This window comes from Salmo salar, chromosome 07 (assembly GCF_965601325.2).
Source record: "Salmo salar chromosome 07, fSalSal1, whole genome shotgun sequence".
NCBI lineage: Eukaryota > Metazoa > Chordata > Actinopteri > Salmoniformes > Salmonidae > Salmo > Salmo salar.
In genome coordinates this window covers 29,114,926-29,130,888 of record NC_138297.1, presented here as the reverse complement: position 1 = coordinate 29,130,888, position 15,963 = coordinate 29,114,926, and the positions used below count along the sequence as shown (strand labels likewise).

Below are 15,963 nucleotides of genomic sequence, written 5' to 3'. Positions count from 1 at the left end.
TTCTTAGGTGGGAATTACAGTACTTCAACATAACATTTCCTACAGGTTCTATTTAAAGTAATGTTCTCAAATTGTTCAGAAACTGTTTAGAAACAACGTTCTTCTGTGGGAATTTCAATACTTCGTGATAACGCTTTCTAGAGGTTTCCTCATGGTTCTATTTAAAGTCATGTTCTCAGAAAGTTCAGAGAAAGTTAAGAAACAACGTTCTTCAGTGTGAATTTTAGTACTTCAGCATAACGTTTCCTACAGGTTTCCTCATGGTTCTATTTAAAGTAATGTTCTCCAATTGGTCAGAGAACATTAAGAAACAACGTTTTTCTGTAGGAATTTCACTACCTCATGATAACGTTTTGTACTTCTTTCCTCATGGTTCTATTCAAGTCATGTTCTCAGAACTTTCAAAAACAATGTTCTTCTGTGAGAATTTCAGTACTTCAGCATCATTTTTTCTGCAGGTTTCATCATGGTTCTATTTAAAGTCATGTCCTCAAAACATTCAGAGAACGTTCAGAAACAATGTTCTTCTTCTCTATCCTGTTAAGTGTGTTCAGGTGTGTTGTCTGCGCCCACTAACTGGCCACACCTGATCTTAATGAGTGCTTGTTTACTTTGAAATGGGGTTTGAATAGACTAATTAAATAGCTTTGTACAAGTAAAAAAAACATGGCATGCTAGCTCCATCCTGGTGGCACAGTGGAATAACTCCATGGATAGAGAACATTACAGACATTTACATTTTAGTCATTTAGCAGACGCTCTTATCCAGAGGGACTTACAGTAGTGAATACATACATTTCATACATTTTAATTTTTTTTGTACTGGCCCCCCGTGGGAATCAAACCCACCACCCTGGCGTTGCACACACCATGCTCTACCAACTGAGCCACAGGGAAGACAGATTTAAATCTCTGCCAGAATAAAATAAATACATGTGTTTGTATGATTAATGCCGAAGCAAATGAATTTCCGTGTGTCCTATCTGTGCTTGGAGTTCAAAACAGTTAACCCAAACTAAGCTACCAGTGTTATTAAAAGTCTTATTTAAATGTTCTCAGAACCGTATTTAATTACCTTCAAATAACCTATAATTTCTGTTTTCAGAACGTTTATAAAAACCTCCCAGGAAAAATGTCAAGGAACCATAGTAAAATGTTCTCATAACCTCCCTGCAACCTAAAAATGAACGTTCCCAGAACAGGCAAAATTTCCACTTCTGTTCTCTAAATGTTTAAAAAACATATGGCTTTGTTCCCAGAACCATATATTCCAAGAAACTAAATGTGCTATCTGGGTTCTATTCTGCAAATGTAAAACTCTCTGAATGTTTTGCATGGACTTTGTACCACAGAAGGTTGGTGGCACCTTAATTGGGGAGAACGGGCTCGTGGTAACGCCTGGAGCGGAATCAGCGGAATGGTATCAAATACATCAAACAAATACATACTCCGTTCCAGCCATTATTATGAGCTGTCCTCCCCACAGCAGCCTCCATTGATTTGTACTGAAGAAACAGCTACTAATCATGAGCAGAGACTAAGGTAAAGTTGTGTGTGTGTGCGTGTGTGTGCGTGTGTGTGTGTGTCACAGTGTAAACAGCGCAGAATGGGAGGGAACACAGCCAAGAACATACAAAAGACTCTCAGGCTCTTTGGTAACTACTGCACAGTCGGGGGAAAGGGAGATGTTGCCTGTTTGAGTTTGCTTTCATAGTTCCACAGCCTCCCTTTCCCGTTTCCTCACATCACAATCACTCTATTTTTTCTCTCTCCCGCTTTCCCACTCATGCTCTCCCACAAACAAACAAAAAATTGAGAGAGAGAGAGAAAGTTTGAGGCACACAATTGCTTCTAATATATTTTAAACCTTTCCTCGGATTCTGAAGTGAAGTCTACCTCACCTCTTTCTCTCTCTTTCTTTTTCAGCCTCTCACTTTCACTCACTCACACATGCTGACTCTTATTCACACTGAGCTCTCTTCTTGTTCTACCCCTCAACTGTCAGTAAAAACAAACCCTAAGCCTTGTCTGTTTCTCATTGGTGCAGAAGGAGAGCCTGGTCAGGCACAGCTGCCACCCACTACTCTGCCACACCCATTGCTATTGCCTGTTGTTCCCTGACTCAAAGATTTTTCCCACTGGTCAGAGTTGACTTTCTAACTGACTCTCACCACTTCTTTAGAGTCTCGAGGGTAATACTATGGGGAACGATAATGGAATCAAGTTCTACCATCTTAGATGGAAGACAATAAAGTGGAAATTGAACAAATCTCTTTTAGTAGAAAAATACCATATTTTGGGTCAGTTTCAGCACGTACTGAATACCTACTCAACCCCTATACATGCATGTCAGTTACCTACATATCGTCTGGGTAGAAACGTTCACATTTCTGTGACTGTGGTGGGTTGACAGACAGGGGAGCGTGTGTGTAGTCAGGAGTCTTCTCATCAAGTAGGGTTTTCAACTCAAATGAATATTTGATGTTCCTCACATGGAATATTTCTCTGTTTGCGCCTCACTGCAAATAGTTTCACTAACGTGAAATGACAGATTAGTAGTCCAGACACATCACGATCAGCCCCACTGGTGTGCCCAATTCAAGACATATTGTTTCTTACTGATCTGTAGCCTATCACTATTATATTATTACTGCTAATCAAATAGCCTAAAACTTAAGACAATTAAGCAATGAAGTGATCATTTGTCACTATTGACATCTGTATCACATGGGAGATAGCCTTATCCCCAGGCTAACTGCTACCGCATATAGAGAGCAATAGTAATGGCATCTTTTTGTAGACGCTAATGTAGGCCAACTCTGACATGGCTCGTTGGCCAAAGCCTATGGGGAAATGAATGGCGTTTTTGGACAAACCCAGAGAATAAGGTCTGTGGTAAACACATGATTATGAGATGTTATACATTTTATTGTATCAGATAATCTTCATCATAACCACATAAAGCACATAAAGGCTTCATAATTCATAAAGGTCATGTTAACTGAACAAAACGTATCAGATCTCCTAAACCTGCGTTAACCTCAGACCTTATTTTCAGTGTTTACCCCAAAACCCCATTAATCTCCCCCATAAGAATGGGCTGAACGAACCAGAGGTTTAATTTACGTTTTTTAAGACTACAACTGGTGAGCTCTATATAGGCAGAGAGAGAAGACTGATTGGGATAATAGATAAACCCCTCTGGAGCCTACCTGTGCTGGAAACAGCCTACCACTCACACATGGACGGTGTGTACAGTTAGACAGTATAATACTCTATACATTTTTGCCTGCGGTAATTAAAGCTTTACGAAAGGTGTAGTGTAGCCTAACTACTGTTTCATACAAAGAAAGGACTGACCACAAACAGGCAGTTAGACCACACCTGAAAGCACTACTATACTGTATAGGCCACACACGCACATAGAGAGAGACAGAGTTTACAATATTACAGTAACATTAGTCGGTTATAATAACCCCCATTATTCGTGCTAAAGCATTGGAACCTGCGCAGGTGTTATTCTGCATGTCTTCCAAATAGCAGGGAGCTCACATTTCCACCACCCTCTGGCCATGTCCGAACACCCATACTAGCGTACTATATACTTAAACTGCATACTATGTACTCATCGTCGCATACTATTTAGCATGTACCGTTAAGAAAAAAAGTATGCAGTATTTCACCGCCGCAACGCAGTAGCAACTCCTGACTGGCTGGCTGAGTAGGTGGGGCGGGGTCGACTGCGGGTTGATTTTTACAAATTCAACAGACATGTATCGCATTAACTTGCCTGATAATAGATCATTTCCAATTCGATTAATTTCGCTAAATATAAATGAATAAAATAGGAATGGAGTTACATGCCTACTCAGGCTGGTTATAGACAGACAATCACATTGAACATATACCGTAGCCCACATAGCCCATCATTCCTATTTAAACAGGACTGAAGACATGGACAGTGGGGTACATCGCAAATTCAGAACCGCTGTTGGGTACATCGCAAATTCAGAAATTCAGGACAGCAACATAATAAACTAAAGCACTGATCATTGGGAACAAGATCAGAATGACTGCAATGGCTTGATCCATGAATGAAATAAGGAAATAGGTAGCCAAGCCTACAAAACTAAAACAATCCATGTTCAAATCAAAAGGCCTAATTAACATCATATAAATAACGCAGACACATCCCGAGACCCCGGTGCAGACACATTCAGTAATCAAAAGATGCTTAAGTATTTCGTTTTAAAGCTCTGACGAAGGCCAAGTGAACAAGAAACACTTTTCAAAATACTTCACCAGAGAGCATGACTTAGCCACAGATAATCATGTGATTATTTTATCTGTGGATAGTTTGAAATCACAAGCGTGGAGGCTAATATGCCAAGCTGGGAAACCCGCAATTTGGTCTGCGTGCATGGCAATAGGCCTAGCTGATTATTGAGATGCGGCTGGCAGTGAAAAGCAATGCATCTAAAAATATGTGTGAAAATAAAATGTCTAATCACACTCAAGACACATTGAGACAAGAAGAGGGGGAGGGGTGTGTGGCGAAGATATTGGCACTTCTCCCTCCCGAATGTGCTCAGCTCTCCAGAATGCAACCAATTCTTGTGCATTCGTTGCTTTATTGTGTTAATAGTTTGCCCTTTTTATATACAGTACCAGTCAAAAGTTTGGACACACCTACTCATTCAAGGATTTTTCTTTATTTTGACTATTTTCTACATTGTAGAATAATAGTGAAGACATCAAAACTATGAAGTAACACATATGGAATCATGTAGTAACCAGACAAGTGGTAAACAAATAAAAATATATTTATATTTGTGATTCATCAAAGTAGCCACCCTTTGTCTTGATGACAGCTTTGCACACTCTTGGCATTCTCTCAACCAGCTTCATGAGGTAGTCACCTGGAATGCATTTCAATTAACAGGTGTGCCTTCTTAAAAGTTAATTTGTGGAATTTCTTTCCTTCTTAATGCATTTGAGCCAATCAGTTGTGTTGTGACAAGGTAGGGGTGGTATACAGAAGATAGCCCTATTTGGTGAAAGACCAATTTCATACTGTGGCAAGAACAGCTCAAATAAGCAAAGAGAAACAACAGTCCATCATTACTTTAAGACATGAAGGTCAGTCAATGTGGAAAACTTTGAACGTTTCTTCAAGTGCAGTCGCAAAAACCATCAAGCGCTATGATGAAACTGGCTCTCATGAGGAACGCCACAGGAATGGAAGACCCAGAGTTACCTCTAATGCAGAGGATAATCATTGGAGTTGGATGGCCTCCCGAGTGGCACAGTGGTCTAAGGCAGTGCATTGCAGTGCTAGCTGTGCCACTACAAATTCTGGGTTCGAGTCCAGGTTCTGTCGCAGCCGGCTGCGACCGGGAGACCCATAGGGTGGCACACAATTGACCCAGCATCGTCTGGGCTAGGGGAGGGTTTGGCCGGTAGGGATATCCTTGTCCCATCGCGCACTAGCGACTCCTGTGGCGGGTCGGGCGCAGTGCACACTGACACGGTCGCAAGGTGTACGGTGTTTCCTCTGACACATTGGTGCGGCTTGCTCCGGGTTAAGTGGGCATTGTGTCAAGAAGCAGTGCGGCTTAGTTGGGTTGACCTTCGCCTCTCCCGAGTCTGTACGGGAGTTGCAGCGATGAGACAAGACTGTAACTACCAATTGGATACCATGAAATTAGGGAGAAAAAGGGGTAAAAAAAAAAGTTCATTAGAGTTACCAGCCTCAGACATTGCAGCCCAAATAAATGCTTCATGGAGTTCAAGTAACAGACACATAAACTGTTCAGAGGAGACTGTGTGAATCAGGCCTTCATGGTCAAATTGCTGCAAAGAAACCACTACTAAAGACACTAATAATATGAAGAGACTTGCTTGGGCCAAGAAACATGAGCAATGAACATTAGACCGGTGGAAATTTGTCCTTTGGTCTGATGAGTCCACATTTGAGATATTTGGTTCCAACCGCGGTGCGGGTGAACGGACGAACTGTGTATTTCCCACCGTAAAGCATGGAGGAGGAGGTGCGATGGTGTGGGGGTGCTTTGCTTGTGACACTGTCTGTGATTAATTTAGAATTCAAGGCACACTTAACCAGCATGGCTACCACAGCATTCTGCAGCGATACGCCATCCCATCTGGTTTGGGCTTATTGAGAATATCATTTGTTTTTCAACAGGACAATGACCCAACAGACCTCCAGGCTTTGTAAGGGCCATTTTACCAAGAAGTAGAGTGCTGCATCAGATGACCTGGCCTCCACAATCCCCCGACCTCAACAAAATTGAGATGTTTAATAAATATAAATAAATATTTCTACACATATTGTTTTTCTTATAATATTACATTTCAGGGAGCTGTCTTCTAAAGACAACCTGCAATGCTGCTTAGTACTGTAAAATAATTGTATTTTACTGTAGGTTTTTCCCTATAAATGCACAGCATTATACTGGCACCACAGTCACCAGTTTAATACTGTAATTTTGCTTTACAGCAGAGATGCTGTAATATAGGTTACAGCACTATTTTCCTCACTGTAAAACATATTACAGCATCCTTGCTGTGGTGCCAGTATAATGCTGTAAATTTACAGGAAATGTTTTACAGTGTAGGCTATAAACAGACATAAACCGTAAAAACAAAATTCTGAAGGTCAGGAAAGTTTCCCCCAGAAAACAACTGATGGGCTGGCCAGCTGTCAAAGGCATGTTCTCATCGAGGTGACACAGTGAACAGCTGGACAAGCAGAGTTGAAGAACATATCCTCTCATCTCGCCGCCCATGTCTTTCACACAATTGACAGTTACCCCATTTGGATTTAGTTGTGGCTTTTTAATAAACAAGCGACAAGTCCGACCATAGTAGTCTCTTTGTTGAGTATCTGAGAGGACAGAGAGGCTACTAGACGCTAAGCTATTTAGTTAATAAATTCGAAACGTGCTTAACACCCGCTGCCTTCAGAAGAATCTGAAGAATTGGTCGGTCTAAAACAAATATAAAAGTAGCCTAACACACATGGAATCCTCACTGGAACAGGAAGATGTCAAAACACTGTTACAACACTGCTTGCTACAGCCATATATATATTACAACTACTACATGATGTTACATGGTTTCAAAACTACATCCGCGTATGTTCTCAAACTCATTGCGAGCCAGATGCAGAACATTTAATTACAGTATTAAGCTGGTGACTGTGGTGCCAGTATAATGCTGTACATTTACAGGGAAATACCTACAGTAAAATACAATTATTTTACAGTACTAAGCAGCATTGTAGGTTGTTTTTAGAAGAAAGCTCCAATGTAGTGACGTCGCTTTTCTTCATAGTAAACTAGTAATTGCCCTAATCAGTAAAAAGAAGTTACACGTGTGACATATTTTAAGAAAAGTGAAATAAATGTCCTACCTTTTGGTGGTTGTTTAGCGGTTCAATGTGTTGTTTTGTTTTCTCTGTTCTCTAGTCCGTTATGTTTAGCCCTGTTCCATCCACAGCCCAGCGTGAAGCTGTTTAGCCCTGTTCCATCCACAGCCCAGCGTGAAGCGCATGAGTATAACCAGTGGGTGGATTCGATTATGCTTAGCCGCTGGGCACCGGGAAAAGACCCATCACGTCATCGGGCGAAAGCGGGGAGGGAGAAGCGCAATTCTGAATTCGAACAGTAATCTGTAGCGCTCGGCCATTTTGTCAACAAGGTAGCATTGTGCAGTCCACAAAGATCAATTTTCCATTAAATAAATGTTTGTATTGTCTAACTAGTTTTCAATCATTACATTTTTATTGTGATTATACACTTCTGTTATTTTAATGTAATAGATGTATCATGGGATGACACAGAGACCTCTGGCTCTGAGCAAGACAGTGAGCCAGAGCTGCCAGGAGATGTCATTGATCCCCTCCCAACTGCATCAAGCACCAGATATGCTGTTCCAAAAGGACCCAATGGTAGGCCAGGCCTATACTTTAAACTACACATTTTAGTCAGCAGCTGTTAGTATCTAATCTTGTGGATCCCTTAATTATACATTTCCTATTAACTGCCACTCAAAATAATGCGTAGAGAGGTCATCGAGAGTCTGATAACTCTCACAACAAGGGTAATCACAACAAGGGTATGAAGAAATAGCAAAGCATGACCCTCTCAAAGAGAAAAAGATCAATGCATGTGGCAATGCTAAGTACACAAGCCACCAAATTTAGAACAAGGGTATTGAGGGCTTAGCTGAGATGGTGCAAAGTGAAATAATAAGAGAAGTTAAAGAAAGTGAAGTTTTTAGTGTAATTGCAGATGAAACCAAAGATTTAAAGAAAAAAGAACAAATGTCTTTAGTTGTGTGGTACTGTTACAACAGGGCCATCCACGAAAGCTTTTTACACTTTCAGTCAGCTGAAAGCTTAGATGCAGCAGGTCTCCCAAAAATGATAATTGATGGCCTTGAAAAAAACATGGGCTGGACTACAAATAATATTGTAGTGGTGTGTCTGCATGGATTAAAAACAGTGCAAGATTTGCATTTTATGTGCACTGTAATGCACATTGTTTGAATTTGGTTCTTGTTGATGCTGTAAAATCAGTGCCTGAGGCAGTTAACTTTTTTGCTTTCCTGCGGAAGCTTTATAACTTTGTATCTGGCTCGTACGTTCATCTCAAATGGCTTGCGGTTCAGAAAGAGCTGTATCCACAGCAGCAGCCCAGGGAACTACAGAGACTTACGGATGTAAGGTGGGCATGCAGATACATGGCATGCTGTAATCTGAGGGACAGGCTTCCAGTAGTTCTGAGAGTGCTACAGGATATCACACTTGAAAATAGTGGTGATAGATCAGTGGAGGCAAGGGGCCTTCTTTCTCAGATAGATTTACATTTCATAGGGCTTTTGGTTACTTTTTGTAAAGTGCTTGGTGATGCCAAATGTCTTTCTGATATACTCCAATCAAGCTCTCTTGACCTAGCAAGGGCTATGGATCTAGTACGTGCCTTTACAGACACATTACAGGACTACTGTCACGTTCGTTAGATGAAGGATCGGACCAAGGCGCAGCGTGACACATAATTTATTATAAAGTGAAACGTAATGCAATTACAAAACAAATAAAGAATAGACGAACCGTGACTACAATGCAACTATACATAAACAATATCCCATAACCCCCAAGTGAAAAACAAGCTACTTAAGTATGATCCCCAATTAGAGACAACGATTACCAGCTGCCTCTAATTGGGAATCATACCAATCACCAAACATAGAAAAACTAAACTAGAACCCCACATAGAAAAGAACAACTAGAAGATCCCCTGTCACGCCCTGACCTACTCTACCATAGAAAATAAAAGCTTTCTATGGTCAGGACATGACAACTACAGAAGTGAGGGTTACTTTGGAGAACTTTGGAACGAGGTTGAAGAGATTGCAGAGCACTGCAAAATAAGTGTACAAACAATGTGTAAAAGACAGCCTAAACAAGCTTAGGATTTCACGACTTATTGATGATGAGCACTATAGGACATGACAGTACCCCCCCCCCCCCCCCCCCCCCCAAAGGTGCGGACTCCGACCGCAAAACCTGAAACAACAAAAAACAAGGGAGGGTTAGAGGGGGTGTCTAGTGTTGGTGGCGGCTCTGGTGCAGGACGAAGAACCTTCTCATCCCGCGGATAGCCTTCCCTGTAGCTCAGTTGGTAGAGCATGGTGTTTGCAACACCAGGGTTGTGGGTTCGATTCCCACGGGGGGCCAGCAAAGAAAAAAAAAATAAAAATAATAAAAAAATAAATAATAATAATATAATTAAAAATGTATGAGTTATATGAAATGTATGCATTCACTACTGTAAGTCGCTCTGGATAAGAGCGTCTGCTAAATGACTAAAATGTAAATGTAAATGTAATCCTCCCGCATCGGAGGCGGTTCTGGTGGGGGACAAAGAACCCTCTCATCCTGCGAACCCGCCATCATAGGAGGCGGCTCTGGTGCAGGACGAAGAAACCTCTCATCCTGCGAACCCGCCAACATCGGTGGAGGCTCCGGGCCGCCGACCATCGCTGGAGGCTCCGGACCGTCGCTGGAGACTCCGGACCGCCGACCGTTGCTGGAGACTCCGGACCGCGGGCCTTCTCAGGAGGTTCCGGACTGTGGGCCTTCTCAGGAGGTCCCGGACTGTGGACCGTCGTTGGAGGTTCTAGACTGTGGACCGTCGTTGGAGGTTCCGGACTGTGGACCGTCATTGGAGGTTCCGGACTGTGGACCGTCATTGGAGGTTCCGGATTGTGAAACGTCGCCGGAAGCTCTGGACTGGGAACTGTCGCCGGAAGCTCTGGACTGGGAACTGTCGCCGGACTGGGCAGGCGCACTGGAGGCCTAGTGCATGGAGCCGGGACAGGAGGCACCAGACTGGTGACACGCACTTCAGGGAGAGTGCGAGGAGCAGGCACAGGACGTACTAGACTGGGGAGGCGCACTGGAGGCCTAATGCGTAGGACCGGTACAAGTGGCACCGGACTAGTGACACGCACCTCAGGGAGAGTGCGAGGAGGAGGCACAGGACATACCTGACTGGGAACACGCACTTCAAGGCGAGTAAGAGGAGCAGGCACAGGACGTACTAGACTGGGGAGGCGCACTGGAGGCCTGATGCGTGGGACCGGTACAGGTGGCACCGGACTAGGGACATGAACATCAGGGAGAGTACGAGGAGGTGACACAGGACGTTCTGGGCTGTGAAGGCGCACTGGAGACCTGGTGTGTGTATAGCCGGCCTCAATTGTACCGGAACTTTAACACACTTCTCAGGATGAGTAGGGGGAGCTGACACAGGACGTACTGGGCTGTGAAGGCGCACTGGAGACCTGGTGTGTATAGCCGGCCTCAATTGTACCGGAACTTTAACACACTTCTCAGGACGAGTACGGGGAGCTGACACAGGTGGCATTGGACGACTAACACGCTCCTCAGGGCGAATACTGTGCATACTAGGCCAAACCAACAGCTCTCTCTCTTCACTCTCCTCCAATTTATCCAACAATTCCTCAAACGTCTCTAAATCTCCCCTCCGTTCACTCTCCTCCAATTTATCCAATATCTCCTCAACGGACTCTGACTCACCCCAATATGCCTCTTTGCTCTCCGACTCGCCCCTCGGCCTCACCGACCAACCCATGTGCCCCCCCAAAAAATATTTTGAGGTTGCTTCTTGGGCTTGTGTCATGGAACCCTGTCGTCGTCGCTGTCCTTCCTTCACCGCTTGCGTCTCCCGCCATGGAAGGCGATCCTGTCCTGCCTGGATTTCCTCCCAAGTCCAGGATCCCTTCCCATCCAATATCTCCTCCCAAGTCCAGTATGTCCCCCACTCCTGGTCACACTGCTTGGTCCTGGTTGGATGGTATATTCTGTCACATTCGTTAGATGAAGAATCGGACCAAGGCGCAGCATGAGTAGCGTTCCACATAATTTATTATAAAGTGAAACGTAATGCAATTACAAAACAAATAAAGAATAGACGAACCGTGACTACAATGTAACTATACATAAACAATATCCCATAACCCCCAAGTGAAAAACAAGCTACTTAAGTATGATCCCCAATTAGAGACAACGATTACCAGCTGCCTCTAATTGGGAATCATACCAATCACCAAACATAGAAAAACTAAACTAGAACCCCACATAGAAAACAACAACTAGAAAACCCCCTGTCATGCCCTGACCTACTCTTCCATAGAAAATAAAAGCTTTCTATGGTCAGGACATGACAACTACAGAAGTGAGGGTTACTTTGGAGAACTTTGGAACGAGGTTGAAGAGATTGCAGAGCACTGCAAAATAAGTGTACAAACAATGTGTAAAAGACAGCCTAAACAAGCTTAGGATTTCACGACTTATTGATGATGAGCACTATAGGACAGAAAAATAGTGACCAAAGTGATGTTGAGAGCTTCCAAAGAGCTATTTTTATCAGGTGCTTAACAGTCTCACAGCTGAGCTGCAAAGGCATTTTTCAAAGAAGAATTGTGAGATAATGCCAGGGATCAGTCTCTCAACCCAAAGAGTACAACAGTCTTGAATTAGGAGCCTCTATTTGCCTTTGCTCTTTGAGTCATATTTAGAGGACCTCAAACATGAGGTTCATCAAACCAAGCGGCTTCTTGATAGGAGAGAGAAAAGTGGAAGGGACAGACCGTCTACTCTCCTTGACTTTGTTGTGTATCTAGAACCTTATAAAGAGGTCTTCCATGACCTATTTCGACTTTGTAAGATTTCTGTTGTTACAGCAGTCAGCAGTGCTTCTTGCGAGAGAAGCTTCTCAGATTTAAAACTGATTGAAACCCACCTTAGGACAACAATGGTTGATGACAGGTTAAATCACCTCGGAATTCTCAGTGTTGAGTCAGGGCGGGCACGCTCCCTCAACATGGATGAGTTTGTGAAACATTTTGCCAGTTCTCACCAGAACTGCAGAATTATGCTGTTTTAAATCTACCTAGGATAATTTGGCACTTAGGCGGTCCCTTTGGTCATGATTAAAACCTCTCTTGGGTAGGTGGCAGTATTTTGAAGTTTGGATGACAAACATGCCCAAAGTAAACTGCCTGTTACTCAGGCCCAGAAGCTAGGATATGCATATGTATGGTAGTACTGGATAGAAAACACTCTAAAGTTTCCAAAACTGTTAAAATATGTCTGTGAGTATAACAGAACTGATATGGCAGGCACAAACCTGAGGAAAATCCATCCAGGAAGTGGTATATTTTTGATGTGGGTACTTTTCTATTGAATGCCAATACAGTATGTATTTGGATAGGACCCAAATTGCAGTAACTATGGCTTCCACTATATGTCAACAGTCTTTAGACATTGTTTCAGGCTTGTATTCTGAAAAACGAGGAAGAATGAGAACATTCTTTCAGTGGACTAAATGAACCAGAGCTGTTTTGAGCGCGTGACCCATTGCGCGCCGTTCGTTGTTTTTCTTTTCTATTGAAGATGCAATTGTCTGGTTGAAATATTATCAATTATTTAGACAATAGACAACCTGAGGATTAATTATAAACATCGTTTGACATATTTCAATGAACTTTACAGGTACTATTAGGATGTTTTCGTCTGCAAGCCGTGACCGCTTTTGAGCCAGTGGATTACTGAACAAAACGCGCCAACAAAACAGAGTTTTTGGGACATAAAGAGCGACTTTATCTTGTTTGAGGTAGGGGGCAGTATTTTCCCGTCCGGATGAAAAGCGTGCCCAGAGTAAACTGCCTGCTACTCAGGCCCAGAAGCTAGGATATGCATAATATTAGTAGATTTGGATAGAACACACTCTGAAGTTTCTAAAACTGTTTAAATGATGTCTGTGAATATAACAGAACTCATATGGCAGGCAAAAACCTGAGAAAAATCCAACCAGGAAGTGGGAAATCTGAGGTTTGTAGTTTTTCAAGTGATTGCCTATCCAATATACAGTGTCTGTGGGGTCATATTGCACTTTCTAAGGCTTCCACTAGATGTCAACAGTCTTTAGAACGTTGTTTCAGGCTTCTACTGTGAATGGGGAGAGAATAAGAATCAGGTGTCTGGAAAATTGACATGAGCTCAGTCATGCGCGCGGCCGTGAGAGCGAGCTGAGTTCCTTTACATTTCTGAAGACAAAGGAATTGTCCGGTTGGAGTGTTATTGAAGATGTATGATAAAAACATCCTATAGATTGATTCTATACATCGTTTGACATGTTTCTACAAACTGTAATGCAACTTTTTTTACTTTTCGTCTGGATTTAGTGCATGTGCCTTCTGCATTTGGAATAGTGAACTGAACTCACGAACAAAAAGGAGGTATTTGGACATAAATATGGACTTTATCGAAACAAAACAAACATTTATTGTGGAACTGGGATTCCTGGGAGTGCATTCTGATGAAGAACATCAAAGGTAAGTGAATATTTATAATGCTATTTCTGACTTTTGTTGACTCCACAACATGGTGGGTATCTGTATGGCTTGTTTTGGTGACTGAGCGCTGTACTCAGATTATTGCAAAGTGTGCTTTCGCCATAAAGCTTTTTTGAAATCTGACACAGCGGTTGCATTAAGGAGAAGTTTATCTTTAATTCTATGCATAACAGTTGTATATTTTATCAACATTTATGATCAGTATTTCTGTAAATTGATGTGCTCATTCACCGGGAGTTTTGGAGGTAAAACATTTCTGAACAGTACACGCCAATGTAAAATGGGTTTTTTGGATATAAATAGGAACTTTATCGAGCAAAACATACATGTATTGTGTAACATGAAGTTCTATGAGTGCCATCTGATGAAGATCATCAAAGGTTAGTGATTAATTTTAGCTGTATTTCTGGTTTTTGTGACACCTCTCCTTGCTTGGAAAATGGCTGTGTGGTTTTTCTTGTCTAGGTGCTGTCCTAACATAATCTAACGGTATGCTTTCGCCGACAAGCCTTTTTGAAATCGGACACTGTGGTTGGATTAACGAGAAGTTTATCTTTAAAATGGTGTATAATACTTGTATGTGTGAGAAATATGAATTATGAGATTTTTGTTGTTTTGAATTTGGCGCTCTGTTATTTTACTGGCTGTTGGGACGCTAGCGTTGTTTTGAATTTGGAGCTCTGCTATTTCACTGGCTGTTGGGACGCTAGCGTCCCACATACCCCAGAGAGGTTATCGAACAAAATGAACATTTATTGTGTAACATGGACTCTTGTGACTGCAAACATGTGAAGATCATCAAAGGTAAGTGATTCATTTTATCGCTATTTCTGACTTTTGTAATTCCTTTACTTGGTTGTAAAATGTTTGTATGCTTTTGTAAGCGGGGCGCTGTCCTCAGATAATCGCATGGTATGCTTTCGCCGTAAAGCCTTTTTGAAATATGACACAGCAGCTGGATTAACAAGAAGTTAATCTTTAAGCCGATGTATAACACTTGTATATTTTATGAATGTTTATTATAAGTATTTCTGTATTTTGAATTTGGCGCTCTGCAATTTCACCGGATGTTGGCCAGGTGGGACGCTACCTTATACTGTAAGTTTGTAATATTGGTGGGCACAAAATTATTTTTATTTTTCAAGTCCATTTCTGCCTGATACCTGGTATGTCAAATTGCAGTTTTTTTTGTAAATGTACTATTTTGTAAATAAACTATGCAATTTATGTAACACAAACGCTATCTTATCTCCTTGGTGCTTGAGCTTTATTTTCTGGAAATATTTTGGATGTTCACCACTTATAGACCCAGATCATATATTCATGAAAACAGAGTGACCTAAGTCTCTCCAGTATGTGTGTGTGTGTGTGTGTGTGTGTGTGTGTGTGTGTGTGTGAAAGAAATTGAGCTGCAGTTCCGAGGTAAAGACACTGACTATTCATGGTATGTTAAATAATTCGATATGAGGTAACTCTTTTGGACCACACTATCTGCCACATTGACGAACTCCGGGTTAAGTGAATTATCACTTCTACCTCTAATCAGCAATCATAGGATTCATTCATGCTCATTAGATGCCAGGTTAGGGTTACACACAAATGTTCTGTCATGGTCAATGGACTCCTGAAGTAGCCTTTGCCACCCCCTGGCCACCCCATGTATAAAACTCTAGTTCCACCACTGCACTTGGGTACACTGCAGCATCCACCGAGAGGCTCTTGCTGCCAAGGGAATGCCTGACAGCTTGAAAGATGTTTTGGACACTACAGTGAAAATGGTAAACTTTTTTAAAGCAAGGCCCCTGAACTATCATATATTTTCTGCACTATTCAATGATATGGGCAGCAACCATGTAACGCTTTTACAACATACAGAAGTGCGCTGGTGATCAAGGGGCAAAGTATTGACACGTTTTTGTGAATTGAGAGACGAGCTAAAGTTTTCTTTACTGACCATAATTTTCACATGATGACGAGTTTCTCACATGACTGGCC

The 15,963-nt window shown here is 42.1% G+C and overlaps 1 protein-coding gene across 2 annotated transcripts in view; it reads right to left on the bottom strand.

Moving 5' to 3' along the window:
* LOC106608991 (calpain-1 catalytic subunit) overlaps window positions 1-7,602 on the bottom strand; it is a 32,571-nt gene extending 24,969 nt beyond the window's left edge. For both annotated transcript variants that reach the window (XM_014207306.3, XM_014207307.3), the window contains exon 1: window positions 7,436-7,602. The gene's annotated coding sequence lies outside the window, so the exon portion shown is untranslated. The remainder of the gene's footprint in view (window positions 1-7,435) is intronic.
* Between the last annotated feature and the right edge of the window lie 8,361 nt (window positions 7,603-15,963).